At 55.7% G+C, this 15284-nt stretch overlaps 1 long non-coding RNA gene across 1 annotated transcript; it reads right to left on the minus strand.

The window, feature by feature from the left end:
- Positions 1-5962: 5962 nt before the first annotated feature.
- Positions 5963-11686, minus strand: LOC104865322. Its single transcript, XR_781106.2, has 3 exons — positions 11628-11686; positions 7992-8138; positions 5963-6404 (listed from the first exon to the last, which is right to left on the minus strand). It is a non-coding gene; the product is annotated as an uncharacterized LOC104865322 (long non-coding RNA).
- Positions 11687-15284: the final 3598 nt, after the last annotated feature.

Consider the following 15284-nt stretch of genomic DNA (forward strand, 5'->3'; position numbering starts at 1 on the left):
AGCACAGCTCAGTATCAGAACCCCTGTCCTTGAACCCCACATCTCGCCCTGCCCTGCCCAGACAACATGTGAACTCAGAGACCAAGACTCCTTTCATTTCCGATGAACAGCCTGCGACTCGACAAAGAACACGCAGTGATGCAGGCCTCCAGCTCTCGGGGAACTGGGCCGACTGGTGGAGACCCTCAAATCCCATAACGTGGCCTTCACTGAACCAGGTGCAAGCGGTTGGTGAGCACTCAACCTCACAGGCAAATCTGCTAGGCACAAACAGAGCAAAACATTTCCAGATGGCTCTGGGCAAACACAGGTGAGAAATTCTAAACATTCTGAGAGAGCCAGTCTGGCCTGCACAGAGCTGCGCCCCAGCAAGAGCCCAGGCAGCATGAGGGCCCCATTGCCCAGCAGCCCTGCCAGAGCTTCACCTCCGACTGGTTATCTGGTCATCTGGTTATCTCTGTGGGCCCCCAGAGTGCTGGGGAGGCTGAGGAAACCGGAAGCCCCCAACATTTCAGGTTCTCGCCCCAGGGCGTCCCTGGTTTCTGGGGCGGAGGAACAAGTTCTCCCAGAACCCAGAAGGAAGAAGCGGTGGGTAGAGACCCTCACCCTACAGGGCTGTGACAGGCTCCAAGCTCTCGAGGGATAGCGGGGAGAGGCCACCCTCCCTGCTCCACAGGAAGACCCCCGGCAGATGCAGTCTGATTGTTCGCTGTCCCCCGTCTTTGGGCCTTGCAGACCCCTGGGAAAGGCCGTTCTGACTGCCAGGTGTGCTAGCCTGAAGGTGTCCCCAAGACCTAGGGCCCCCAGACACCTGGAAACCACCCACTGTCTCTGCCAGGCCCCATGGCCTCCACAGTGTGGCCCCCTCAGAAGACTCCAGGCAAGGGGTGGGCTGACTGGAAGGCGGCTTGTCCCTGGGCCACACAGACCTCAGCCGTCTCCTCCTCACAGGACAGCTCAGGACAGCGCTGAGGACACCCGCTGCTTCCACGTGCCTGGCCCTTCCGGTTGGGTTGGCTGAGCAGAACCCCACCCTCTCCAGCTGCAGTTACCTCAGGCTCTTTCTCCCCAAGTCGCCCCTCAGCCCTTGCCACGTGAGTCAGGGTCTGCCAGACCTCCAGACCATTAAGAAGTGCCACACTGTGGTCTGGATTCTTGGGGGCTTGGGGCTGCTTTTGTTCATTATCAGTCTGCCTATTTCCCTCAGCTCAAGCAGCCCTCCTGGTCTGAAGCTCTCACCTTGCTCCTTGGAGGGGGGCCTTGGAGTGATCACCCATGAAAGGAACATGGCCCACAGCTGCACAAATGCTTGTGTGCACGCACACTGTGTGTACACCCCCAGCCATGCCTCTGAACACCTAATCCACGTGTGTGCACAAACATAGCTGCACCCTCCTCTTTGCACACGCTGGTGCATCACACACAAGAATACGCTTTTACAGAGACACACAGCACCCAGGCAGGGAACTTTCATTTGGGGCATCGGATTCCAGTTCCCTGTTACTCCAATGGACACTGTGGACCACACTGCTTTTGCCAGAGCAGTCTGCATTTCCACCCACACCGCTGGTACCTGGGACAGAATTCTGATTAACAAGCTCTAAGCCTCTCTGTGGGAGGAGCCCGCACCTCGAAACCCCTCTGATCTGCTTGTGGACAAAGGCCAAGAGGGGGCCGCTTGGGGCCCCTTTGGAACCCTGCTCCCCGGGTGGGCCGTGGGGCTCCAGAGAGGAAGAGGCCGTGCCAGACACACGCAGGATCCAAGAGGTGACCAGTGTCCCATTTTGGGGATGACAAGGACCCAGAGCCATTGCCCATCAGCTTTCAAAGGAGCAGGCATTGGGGGCGAGTTAGGCCCGAGGCACAGAAGTGGCAGTGATTTACCGGTTATTTATGGCACTGTGGAAGGGCAGGGAAGTAAGGTGAGTGAGGATGCACCTGGGACAGCAGGTGAAGGCGGCGACTGAAATGCCACTATGGTCAGTCACCGCCTTTCCCCGTCAGGCAGTGGTGGCTATTTCACTGAAATCCCATTTCCATGAGTTTATGACGGCCGTAAAGTGTGGCTCCAGGCCCGTGCAGGAAACAGACTTCTCTCCTTTTCACCCATAATTATTTTCTCTATGGCCTATTGGATTTTATTATCCCAGAGAGGAAGAGTCCTGGTGGGTGCTGGGCAGCGCTGAGGGCCTAGAAGCCACTAAGAAAACTGGACAGAAGGGTGCAGCCGGTGGTGGGGGGCACCTCTTCCCTGCACCCGTGCCATAGGGAAACTCAGGTGTGTCTTTTGTGGGGGGGGCGCTCCCCAGCACTGGGAGTCCTTGCCCTCCCCATAGGCCCTGTGTCTCCTCGGAGGGCTACGATGCTGCCGTACATCAGGAAGCTGAGCAAGGCCACCGTGGAGCGTGTCCCGAGAACTCTACCCCGGTAGACTGTGAAGACAGCTTTTTATGTGTCTGCTCACCAGGGCCACCAGATCCCATGCGTTTGGTCAAATGCCACTCCCGAGAGAGGGTGCTCAGGATAGAATGGACACTGGAGTTGGGGCACTGAGCAGGGCAGGTGAACGGGCCCACTCAACAGTTGTCACTTGCCAGCTTGACCCGGACCTGGGTCTTCTCCTGCCCGGGGACTGGAACCGAGACCCCCTTGTGCCCCCAGCTTGCTGATCCTTCAGCCTCTGCCATTGGCTCTGCTCCCTGGAGAACCTGGCCATGGCCTGGAGTTTGGGGTACTCAAACTATACCGTGAAGGTAGAGGAGTATTGCTGCAGACTGGGGTCACCCAGGGGTTGGGCTGTGCTGCTGTAGGTCACAGTGGAGACACAGCTACCAGATGCCAGTGGGGTGACCCTGCCCGCCCCCCAGCTCTGTGGCAGGGCTTCAGGCCGGAGCTTCAGTATGCGCGTCTGGGTCTCAGCTCCCCCACCTCTGTGCCCCGGTTCCCTGGGCCAAACTCCCTGTGTGCGGACTGAACACCTGGAGAGTCAGCTCGGGGGAGTGCGTCTGGTAGGAAGGCTGCGGTGGCCTTGTGCCTGGACAGGATGTGAGGGCCGGATGGAGAGGACAGGACAGGGTACGTGGGGGTGGGTTGTGACCTAACAAAGAGCAAGGAGGACAGACCGGAGGCCTTGGAACTTGACCCAGCAGGCAGTAGGAAGCGAGCCAGGCAGAGGCCCAGGGCGATCCCTGTGATGTCCCCCAAGGACCTCAAACTTGGGCACAACCAAATGAGCTCTTAGCGTCTCTACACTTTGACTCTTGCCAACCTGGCTTCTGAGTAAAACGCCTCAGACTTCCCCAAGCACAGGAGTAAGAAGAAGCCTCAGCCGGAGCTCACGGAGCACCAGGGCAGGTCCGCGCTGTGCTTGCCCCCGTCGTACTTCCCCACCCTGCCAGCCTTCTGGGGACAAGCCACGCTCCCCAGTCTCAGCATGGAGACAGGAAACCCAATGGACAAGCAAACGTCATGCGGTCCCCAGGGCTGACGGGGGGCATGAAGGACACCAAAGCAGCCCAGGGGGAAGAGAGTGATGGGGTGGACAGTGACCCTGGAGAGCCCCCTGGAGACCCTCCCAGAGTCCCTGCGAGGAGCCCTGCATCCTCCACCTCCAGCTCCGAGGCCCAGACCCCAGGTGCAGCCCATCCCAGGGAGGGGGCAGGGGTCTTTCTTGCTTTCCCCTTTCATATCTGACATCTTTCCTTTCACAAAGCCACACAATCCACGAGTGACAGGACCACGGTCAAGCTGCGCCAGGGCTTCTGGAGCCAACCCTGTGCCTTCTTTCCCATAAGATCGCGTGCTGAGCTCCCCGCAGAATCGTAAGCACAGAGGATCTTCAACCAGGATGAACGACTAGACCCAGAGTCCCTTCAGCACCAGATGCTTTCTGTTATTTCCAGATGCTTGTTTTTCGTAACTGGCGTCTTGATGCTCTGGGCAGGGTAGGACGGTTTATTCCCACCCAGCCCTGTCTGAATCTCCTCCCCGAATCTGGGTCCAAAGTGCACCGCAGAACCGTGCTGGTGGTGTGGGGCCTCCAGCCTGACCGCAGAGCCATCTGTGACCTCTGGAATTTGCACGTTTAAAGAACTCACTGCATTAGCACCTATTTTCTGGATGTGGCTTTCTCTCTTTTTCGCTCCTTTTTTTCTTCTTAGTTAAGTGGGTTGTTTAGGGCTTTCTGGATTGCAACTCACCCACAAACCTCCAGGGAGTCTTGTTAAAATACAGATTTCCATTCTGCCTGTTTGGAGGGGCAGCTTCTGTACTTAGAGCCTGGGAGAGGAAGTGGGGAGGGGGAGCTGGTGGTGGTGGGGTCTACAAGTGCAGCCCAGCCTTGGGGAGGCTCTGCTTCCTGGGTTTGGGGCTGAGCTGGGAGTGGATCTCATAGGGAAGAAAGGGAAGTGTCAGCTTTGGGGACAAGGGGCCCAGGGTGACTCCTCCTGCATCCGCCTCCAGGAGCCAGCAGGAAGGGCAGGCATGCATGGGGAGGACCTGGGGCCCAGCCTGCTGCCCTAGTCCCACCATGGGGACCCCAGGAGCTCCGAGAAGGAACCCTGCCTATCTCTGATTTCACAGCACAGCAAACACCCACATAGCATCTTCCCTCAGCCCAGCTCTGCAGCCCTGGGCTTCCTCAGGAGACCCGGTCAGCAACTCCAAAGTGGGTACCAGCAGGACTGAGGGGGCCTCTGGCCTAGCAGACACATGGGCTTGTGCTGGCAGAGTTTATTTGGAAATAATTTCAAACTTTACTTAAAACCATATACATGTCTACCAACTGTTAGCATTTTATCCTATGCCCCGTTCATTGTTTGCATTTTCTTTCTCTCCCACTGGCCATCTTCCCTTACACTCCTTTCCGGCCCTGAATAGGCTTTTCTGAGCCTTTGGAGGGAGTCCCCACACATCTCGCTCGACGGGAACAAGCGCATGCAGGTTGCTTCTTCCTGCCTGTTTCTCAGATCTGGGGCTCTGGGGCTCCCACCTCCAGGAACAAGAGGATCCCGGGAACCCTGGGTGAGGCCTTCACAAGACTCCAGAACTTCAGTCCCTTCCTGGCTGTGTTTATTTTGCGGCTCCCTTTATGTTTCCATGTGGGAAAAACCAGCTGTGGGCTCCTCTCCAAGGTCAGCTGGAGGACAGTGTGGAGGGGCCGCCCCAAGAGCAGAGAAGAGAGTGGGGCTGGGAACTTGCCCGTAGATGGTCCCTGCCCCACACCGGCACAGACCTGTCCCCTGGACTGGCCCAATTCCCGTGGCAGGCTTGGGGTAGATGTCTGATCCCCAAAGCCTGGCCTGTAGTCCACCTGGGGACCAAGCATTTGGCGAGCACAGAAACGTGTGACTCCAGCACCTAGTGGGGAGTAGGAGCCAGGGAAAGCCCGGAGGCTAAGTGCAGTGGACCTAGGCTGGAGGTCCTGGAGGAGACCAAGTCCAGGACACACAGCACTGAGGGGCAGGAGCAGGAAGGGGAGGAGGGGTGGGAGCAGGTGCCAGGACAGTCCTGTGGGCCAGAGCCCTAGGACTGCTCCTGGGCTCCCAGCTAGGGTCTGGACACCCCGGCGTCCCAGCTCAGCTCTGCGCTCCTCACAGCCTCTCTGAAGCTTCCCACCCGCACCTGCGCAGTGAGCCCTGAGAGTGCTCAGTCCACATGAGCCCAGGCCCACAGTGCCCTTTGACCTGCTGGGCGTGGGCTCCTGGAGATGCCCTCCCTGACCTCACACGTCGGGGATCTGCCTGAAGCACGCCCCACACTGTGGACAGGTCCTTCGCAGAGCTGCCCTCACCTCTAAATGCCCACCCCCTACACCCCCAGCCCCAGTGCACCCTGAGGTTGGGGAAGGTTGGGGGCTCTGGGCCCCCAGGTTTGCCGACATCTGTTAGGTGCTGAATAGCTACACAGTGCATAGGTGGAGGAGTGGATGAATGATTACAGTCCTGGCTCTTACCTTGCGGGTGGGAAGTCCATTCTGTAAATGTGGCGAGGAACTTTGAGAAAAAATACAGAGGAAATGAAACGTCGTGTGTCCCTTGGGATGTGAATCTTCCCACTTGTCGCAGCCCTCGGGAAACTCTCCAACCCCGCAGATGTCTCGAGCTCAGAGGCTTTCGGTGGAGATGCAGGGAAGGGCTGGATCCCTCACAGGACTCTGCCCGCCCCCAAAAAAGGAGGCCACAGACTGTGAGTGAACCCCAGAGCCAAAACTAGGCATATTTTGAGGTCACACCAGAGGCAACTGCGACAAGTCCCCCAGCCATGAGCTGCAGACACTGCACAGACAGCTTTGGATTCCAGTGCGTGTAGAAGGGGGGCAGAAGTGATGTTCTTTTGGGGTGCAGGGCGATGGCAGCTGATGTTGGGTTCCATTTCCATGCTCTGCAGGAGCTGCCTGCAAACATCTGATGACAAAGCAAATGAATAAACAAGTGGCTGAGGGGTGGCCCGGTTTGCTAGACCTCTGCTCCTGCAAGTTTCCTTTTTCACATTGGAAAAGAAGGGAAAGAGACTATGGCAAACACAGAGACCGCATTCATACCTCCAGAGCCAGTGTGGTGCTCCAAAGCAGCCTGGCTGGGTTTAAGTAAAACAGAAAGTTTTTGAAAAACAAAGTGCAGAGAGCTGGCTCTAGAAGAGGCAGGGCTTGCTCAAAGGCCCGGGTCAGGGCGGGCTCTGGAGCCTCTCTGCTTGACCTGGGGGACAGCAGCTCCTTGGAGAGGCAGACGCCCTCAGGCCACCTGAGGGAAGCAGCCGTCCTCCCAGAGCAGGGGCGCGGCTTGTGGCCCTGCAGGAACCCGGGGTCTCCACTCCAGGCTCCATTTTCTGGCAGTGCTCAACATGCACTTGGAAAAAAATCAAAAGAAAAGGCCCAGGAATGAAAGGGGTGGAAGGAATTATCCAGCAGATCAGACACTCCAGTTTAAGCCCAGGACCTTGCGGAGTCTTGCGTGAAATCTTACAAGCAACATAAACAGAGTGGCGGCCAAGCTCGCCACCAGAAATATTCAATAATAAAACACAGCTGTCGGTCCTGGCACTTCGCAAGCCGACTTTGTCACTCTTGCCATTAGAAATGCTGACAAAGACAGAAACTTCAAAATGAAAGCCAGTTTTCTTTTCCACCCCAAAGAGAGAGGTTTTTGTGAACTGCAGTCTAAATATTCGCTTAAATCTCGATCTATCCACAAAAACATAATTTAAAACAGAGCTTCTTCTTGGAAACTCATTTTGACCAAGTGCTTGCGAGAGGCCTGGGTTGATCCTGATGAGGGAGGCGGCTTGGATTTCGAATCTATGTTTTGATTCTTGGAGTGCCCTGGAGTCCCTCTCCCTGGATCTCCGTGAGGGTCAGAAAGCAGGAGACTTCTTAGCGGACTCCACTGTGAGATGCGATCATCACATTACTGGCGGCTGTGGCCAATCAGTGCTGTTGGGGCTTAATAATAATAAAATATCACAAAAGACAGACATCTGGAGCTGCAAGCCCATGCCCTGGCCTCTGCCTGGGGTCCCACCTGTGGCAGTGGGGATTTTGGTAATAAAAATAAAGCTTTCTGATAGTAGGAGGGAAGGAAGCCAAAGGACGTCAGTTCTGGGCCAGGCTGTGCTCTCGGGCTTTCCTGACTGGGAGCTCACACACAACCCAGCAGACCCAGGCCTCTGATGCATGGACAGTGGAGAAAGCCAAGTGGGAGATGAGCACCCAGTCAAGGGAAAATTGGAGAGCCGTCGGGAGGGAGCGGAGGCCGAGGCATTGACTGGGGGCCTTTGTGAGGGATGGTGAGGAGTTTTGCAGGCCAAGCAGACCGGCCACCGCATCTCAAAGGCCTCGAGAGCCTGGCTGGTGGTTCACAAGGTCTGAGAAGACACTGATATAAGAAGTCACACCCTGTTTCTGCAAGTGTGGCCTGCTGGGGCTGGGTTGTGCAGTGCCCAACCTGACCTTCCGGACTGGCCCAGCCTCCCTGCCGCTCCCTCCTCTTCCTCACCTTTATGGTGTCCACAGTGCCCATCTCAGGGGCAGCCTTGGGTATGGTGTTGGCAAGGAAGCTCTGGGGTGAGCTCAGGGGCTGGTCTTCCCCCTGCACTCGTGTCAACCAAGGGGAGGACACCGTGACTTTAAAAGAGCAATTTCCCTGGAAGAGAGGGGGAACCACTATCCCTTTTTTGCCTGATAATTCCGTATTTATTCCAGCTTCACCCTTAACTCCGAGGTGAGTGACACAGTAATAATGGAACTGTCAGGCTGCAGCTCGCCCAGCTGCACCCTGGTGCGATGTTATAACCAAATGCACAGACAGTGCCTTATCTTCCGGAGATAAAGGCGACATGGTACGGAAGAGACCCAGCCGTGACTCCCAGCTACTGGCTGCCCAGCTCCTGGCTTCTTCTTGTCTCCTCGGTGCTCGAACTTGCTCTGAGAAAAGTGGACTCTGTGGCTGGAGGTCTCTGGGCAGCGGCACAACAGCTTCCTCCTCCCATCAGAGTGTGACAGGCACTCAGAAAAGTGCAGAGACCTCAGTGGCACGAGGCGTACTTGCCCGCCAGCATCTGTCACCTTCTAGCTCTGTGAAGGGTGAGTGGGGTGCTCACTAGTGAGGGCCTCTCCCTGCTTCTCCATTTCAGTTAAGCCAATAATAGACCACTTAAAAGCAAAATGAGGTGCATATCTCTCTGTTAAAAATGCACATCTTTCTGTTACACGGGTGGGTTTTCCCAGGGACACGGCCAGAGCGGGAGATTCCCCAAGACTGCCTGAGCCATGCCTAGGATTTCAGTCTCTTCGTGCACTGCACCCTGGGATGGGGCAGGGAGTGGGCAATGGCTTTGTCTTTTCCTTCAGCCTTTTAAGTACATTTTGTGTCATGTTGAAGAAAAGGAATGAAGAGTCCAGGGCGGAGACGGTTCTCTTTCCTCCTAGGTCTGCTTCAGCTGTAACCATGGCTGCCTCCTCCCCACGGCCCTTCCCTCCCTGGATCCCCCAGAGAACCCGCCCCAGTAGAGACCCCCGCTTGCCTTTTGAGACCTTTGGGGGTGGCCGGGGAGGGCCAGTGACTCCTAACTCTGGGTTTGCAAAGGTACAGTGCACCGACTGTGTGCTGAACAATTGAAAAGATCTTCCACTCCTGGTCACCGCCCCTACCTACTGCTGTATCTCATCTCTCCAGCAGCTCTGGCTGGCATAGACCATCTCACCTGCACAGAGGGGAAACCGAGGCATGGAGGGCTGATGCAAGTTCCCTACAGACACAACAGTCCAGAGCGGGAGAGGCGAGTTTCAACCCTGTTGGTCCGGCTGCAGCTGTGCTCTCACTTAGGCACAGGGACACGGGACAGACTGGGCCTATGCTTCTAGGAGGGCCTGCTGCAGGCACAGAGCCCACCCAGAGCAGACAGGGGCAACACAGCCCACTGGAGGCGTGGGTCGCAGCCTTAGCCCTTCTGCCAGAGGGCCGCTCCTGGGAACACAGCTTCTCACAGGGCTCTGTTCTTCCATAAAAGGAAGCCATCTTTGCAGAGAGAGCTGCGTGTGGCTGGCGAGAGCCATCCAATCAGAAGTTGTAACCGAGTTGTTGTAATTCAAACTCGGATGTCGATTTCAATCCCTATCTCACGACTATTTTGAGCCCAGGAAAGCCCACAAGTGTGTCTATTCTGAGACAGCGACACAAAAAGATCCAGTTAGAAAAATGTTCGGAGAAACTTGGGAATTATAATTACTCCTACACCCGAGACCGTTCAGCCGCTCTCGTTTCACAAAGTGCTCTGCAGAAACGGCACTTGAGCATTCTGCCCCAGCCGCAGCTGGGGAGGGAGGGGACACGGTTCTTGCTTGATGGATGGTTCCCTCACCACGGAGGCTCAGGGTGGGACCGGACGCAGAGCTCGTGGTGAGCAGGTGTCACCGGGAAGGAGCAGAGGGGTCCACAGAGGGCCAGAAAGGAGCAAAGGAGCTTGGTAAACTGCTAAGCAAGGATGTGTAAAATACCAACTTTATCTTAAAATAACAGTCTCGGCTGCCATTTAGTGGCATTTATCATATGACCGGGACTGTGCTAAGCCTGGGACACATGTTAGCCCGTTTAATGGTCCCTTAAAATACATCCTATTAGAATCCTCCTTTCACAGTTTGAAAATTTAACACGGAGAGATTTGAGGACGTCCCTCGGGGAGCGAGGAACCCAGAACTTCAGCTCAGGAACCCGGCTCCGAGTCTGCCCCTCAGCTGCTAGGCAGCAGGTGCCTGAGTCTGTGAAGATGTTGCTGCTTGGAAAAGGGGTGTCTGCAGCCACGGGCAGGGAAGGAGCTACAGAGAGGCCATCCTGGATCCCGGGGTCTCAGTTCTAGTAACGAGTGACTTCCTGAGGGACACACAGGAGCAGAGAGCACCCTTTAGAGATGGAGGCAGGATGTGGGTAGCACAGCCACCGGCCAGGCCAGCCCCTTCTTCGCTGGGAAGAGGCAGAGGGGTCTTGCCCTGCAGCCTCCAGAGGGAGCTCGGCCCTGCCAACATCTTGATTCGCACTGTGGCCTCTGGAGCTTTGAGGAAATATGTTTTGCTGTTCTGAGTCACTGGATAAGAGGTCGTCTGTCCCATCCTACCTGAGCCCTCTGGGCAGCTGGGAGGCAGAGACTCTCCGATGAGCGCCAGCACTGTCCACAGGTTGTGGATCAGGGGAGGAAGTGAAGTGAGGCTCAGCTCGGCAGGTCCCTTCTCTCAGGCTACCCAGCCAGTGAATTTCAGAGAAAGGTCCGTGCCCATTCTGCGGGTGCAGAGGCTGAGCTTTTTCATTGTCATTTTTTAATCAAACTCTCAGCATGTGGCTTTTACAGTCTGTGCCACCCCTGCCCTCAAGATTCTGCAGTGACACGATGCCCCCATTGGACTTGCCCTCCAAACCCTCATCACACCTTCCCCAGGGCCTCTGTGCACATCTGGTAGGGTGGACGTCTGCCAGGTCACAGTGACTTGGGTGGTGCTAAGCAACCTGAACAGACTCAGTCTGTGTCCACTTGACCTGAGAGGACTTGATGAATATCCCCCCGGGGACTGTCTGGGAAATGAGAAAAGTCCATTGGACCCTGTGACCTGAGATCCCATCCAGACTCGTCCGGCTGCCAGGGTTGGAACTGGGCAGCAGGAAGGCCAGGCCTGGCCAGGACCACAGAGTACCGAGCAGAGCAGGGCAGCTTCATATCTGCCAGGATGTGAGCGTCTGTCCCCAAAGTGTGGCTGACATGGAAGCCACTTTGCTCACACACAGAGGAGAAGTCAGAGGGCAAGTGAACAGCCAGCCTCACTCGGGCCCGACCACACCATGTAGCAGGAGCTCAGTGGGAGGAAGCCGTGGAGGAGCCAAAGCCTCGACTTCCTGTTGGCTCTGAGGTGGGCCTGTGAGGGTGTGAGTCCTCCAAGGTTTCATTCTTGACCTTGTTTCTGGAAGTTTCTTTCAGTACAGTCTCAAAAGCGGTGAGAACGTTTTTGCCAGAAAGATCTGGACGAGTCATCTTGACTCACTGTGGGAAGGAGCTTCTGTTCTGAGCCTCTGGCTTCTCCTCACTGAAATGGGGATACAATTGTCAGGAGCAGGGAGCATTCCTTTGTGTGTTGAGCCTTTCCTTACCCTGGGAAAACACAGAGGTGATCTCCTTACAGTGAGGGAAAGTTGGTACTAGCTCATAGGTTTCAGCCCATGGTTTGTTGGCTGTTGTTTTGGGGCCTGTGACACCATAATACATCATGGTGGAGCATGTGACAGAGGAAGTTCCTCTTCTATGGCAACTGGGGGGGGGTGAGGAGGAACTGGGCCTCTTCGCAGCCATGCCTCCCATGACCTAACTTCCTTCCATTGGGCCCAACTCCAGAAATCCTTCCAGTAGCACCTGGGCTGAGGCTGGGACACAGTGTCAGCTGTATTACCCTGAGGGGGTGGGTTTCTGCCCCTTGAGGACCGCAGAGGGAGGCAAAGAGGGAGGCAGAAGGCCAAGCTGGGGCCAGCTGCTAGCAAGCTGACTGCTTCCTTTCCACTCTCAAGCTCTCCTGACTGCACCGTGCTGTCTCTGGCCATCTGCATTTTCCTTGCACAAACATATTTGGTCTCCACCATTACCACCTCCACTCTACTGATGACAGTGCCAAGCCAAGTGACCAAATCTCCTGCCTTCCCTGGGACTACAGGCAGGACGTTCAGGGTAAAAGCTGGGACAGTCCTGGGAAAACCAGGACAAGTTGGTCACACCATGCTGGAGGAACATACCCCAGTCATAAGTTGAGTCCTCAGTTGGTCCAGCAGGCGGCTCCACTAGTATCTTCGTGGGGACTTGAGGTGACTCAGGAAAACATGGACTTTTCCTACCCATCTTCACCTTCCTGCAAACCTGGGCTTGTCCAAGAGGCTCCCAGTCTTCCCAGAAGCCCCATTTCACAGCATATGCGAACCAATGCCTCCCAAGGTCAAATAAGTCCCCCGAGGCTTGCATCCTCACAGATCTATACCCGTACCTTTGGAACTGTTCAGCGGTATTTGTGGGAATGAGGAACACTGACACTGAGGTTTCATTTTGGACATAATCACGGTTGCAACCCATAGAGACATTTTGTAAAATTCCCAAACCCAAACCTACTCCCGACAAACAGTGACTGCAGCATCAGTCTGCATCAGACCTGTCTGGGGAAAATCACTCACCTGAAACTCAAGGCCCAACCAAGACGGGGAGGGGCTGCAAGAACAGGGGATGGGGACACGCAGGGACAGCGAGAGTCCATCCTGGGGATGTTCCTCCACGGATGGCACCTGGCAGCATTTGTAGAAGTTGAACCACAACCCTGAAAACTGAAACTCACCCACATCCGGCCCTGAGACCATGAGCATGACCTGCCCACACTGCATCCCAGCAAAATGCCGCTGCAAAGCCATCTCCGACGGAGCTAGAAGTGCGTGGGGAGTATATGGCCCGCGACTGCAGCACCAGGCTCCGAGCATGGGACAGTTCCTTGGTCACTGTCCTCAGAGAGGTCAGAGAGACCAAGGGGAGGAGAGAGTGGGTGCACCAGCCCGGTCCCCACAAGCAGCTACACACGGAACTGTATGTGGCAGCCCATCTGAGAGCCCACGGTACAGGGAACATCCAGCACATCCCACAAGGAGGAAGAGGGACTGTGGCTGCTCTGGCCACCTCTGAGCCTACGAGGTCAGGGTCTCTCGGAGCTTCCTGTCCCTGCGGCACCAGCAGAGGAAGCGTTTATCCTGTCACCCTGTGCCGTGTTAGCCAAGGGACATCTCGGGCCTCACCTCAGCCACACTTCCAGCTCATGCCCTCGGGCTGCCCTGTGGGCGATGAGCACAGGGGGCTGGAGAGTTGGCTGGTGGGCAATGGGGTCAAACAGTGGGCAGGACACCAGTGGGCAAGAATGGAGGGAAGGTGAGAGCCTGTGATACAGAGGGAGGTAAAAGTGGGGAAGGAAATGGGACCCCACAGGGAAGGAACATTGGCCACCCGCCAGGGCTCCTGTCTGTGACCGTGTGGGACAGACTGAGCCCTTGCCATGTCCCAGACCTCGGTGGGTCCACACCGCTCATCAGGCCCACTGCAGAATGAAAACACAGCCTTTCATTTCCAAATCACAAAGATCCTGTGGTGGCGCCGGTAGAACATGGATCCTTCAGAACACGCACGCCCCTGTGAGGCCAGCCCGAGCTGACAGAAGCAGGTGATGTCACTGGGAAGTGGGTGGATTCAGATTTGAATCCAGTTCCATCTGACCCCGAAGTCTATGCCTGGAACCATGTCTGGGTTCCAGTGTGAAGAAGATATATGGCCTCGATCCCAGCCATAGGACACAATCTCAGGGCTGGGTTTGACTCTCACACATAGCACTACATGCAGGGTTGGCCACAAGACCCAGAGGCTTCCCCTCCCTGATTCTCCAGCTACAGGGTTCTGTTCCCAGAGAAGACATGTGGCCAGGCTTAGTCTCTCAGGGATCTTCGCCGTTCTCATCTTCCTAGCTGTAGTAATTGGCTCATGGATGGGGCGTGTGATCCCAGCCCAGCCAGTGAAAGGTAGGCACAGAAGATGTCAAGAGAAATTTGGCCAAGTGATGTACACTCTCTGCTAGAGATGTCAGGCTGCAGGAATATAAACTGGGAGCTCCTGAGGGTGACTGCATGAGGACCACATGCTGGAGAATAGAACCAACATGGAGAAAAGCATAGTCAGACAGTAGAGCACCACTTCTTGTGAGACTGTTGGATCCCCTGGGTCCCAGCATGCCCGAGCCTGACTATGACAGCCCTCCGTAGCATGGGTGGGTACTGGCCAAAACCAGTGGGCGGTGGGCTCCTCACACTCTCAGCTGATAGCAAGGACCACAGAGAACAAACACCTGAAGGGAAAATGAGGGACCTTCTCAGGTGGTGGAGGAGGAGAGGGCGTGGGATGGGCCAGGGGTGAGCAGATATGGCTGGGGAATTAGAAATGATCAGCAGGGAGGAGGAGGGGTAGGAGACTCAGAAGTCCTGGAAGAGGAGGTGAGGAAGGAAACTGACATCAGTGGGGAAGGGAGACGTCAAAGAAATTGTTCGCTTTGTTCCCGACACCCGCTCTCCAGGCAGGTGCCTTCCCTGCTCAGAAGACACGTTTTGTTTAGATGTTTTTTCTTTCATCAGCAAACTGTCAAAATTGCAGATGCGTCGCATGAAGGAGAAGTCAGATTCTTCAATCCCTTCTGGATTTTTTTTTTTAATGATAAAATTTCCCGGCTGTGTTTCTCTGCCACATCCTTAAAGGGAAGTTTATTTTCTTCAGGGCAAATGTGTCAAGTTTGATTAACCTGCAATAAGACAGCGCTGTCAAGCGTCACCATGATGCAAATTAGGAAATCTCTGCAGGGCTCCTTTGGGTATATCTCCTTCCCTGGGGTCCTGTGGGTCATAATTGCTTTTCCTTCTCCTAAAGGAAGAGCATTGTGGGTTTTGGTATTTTGGGGCAGAGAAGCAGATAACCTGGGCTTTGTACAGAGATACAGAGATGCAGAGAGACCTCATCTGTGAAGAGGGAAGTGCTAGAGAATGCCCCGTGAGCTTCACACTGAGCTGTGACAGTCCACTGAAATGCCCCTACTCATCAGTGCCAGCGGTACGATTCCATACATGCGCCCTACAGCCCATCCCCCAGTCACGGCTCCCACTGGTCCCAGAAATGGGCTCTCCCTGCTTCCACCCCTGCAGCCCGGCTGGGCTCAGCCCCCGCCCCAGGTCTAGAGCAATCAAATCAGCATG

Source organism: Fukomys damarensis, unplaced genomic scaffold (assembly GCF_012274545.1).
Source record: "Fukomys damarensis isolate Sample0158 unplaced genomic scaffold, DMR_v1.0_HiC HiC_scaffold_22, whole genome shotgun sequence".
NCBI classification, from domain to species: Eukaryota; Metazoa; Chordata; class Mammalia; order Rodentia; family Bathyergidae; genus Fukomys; species Fukomys damarensis.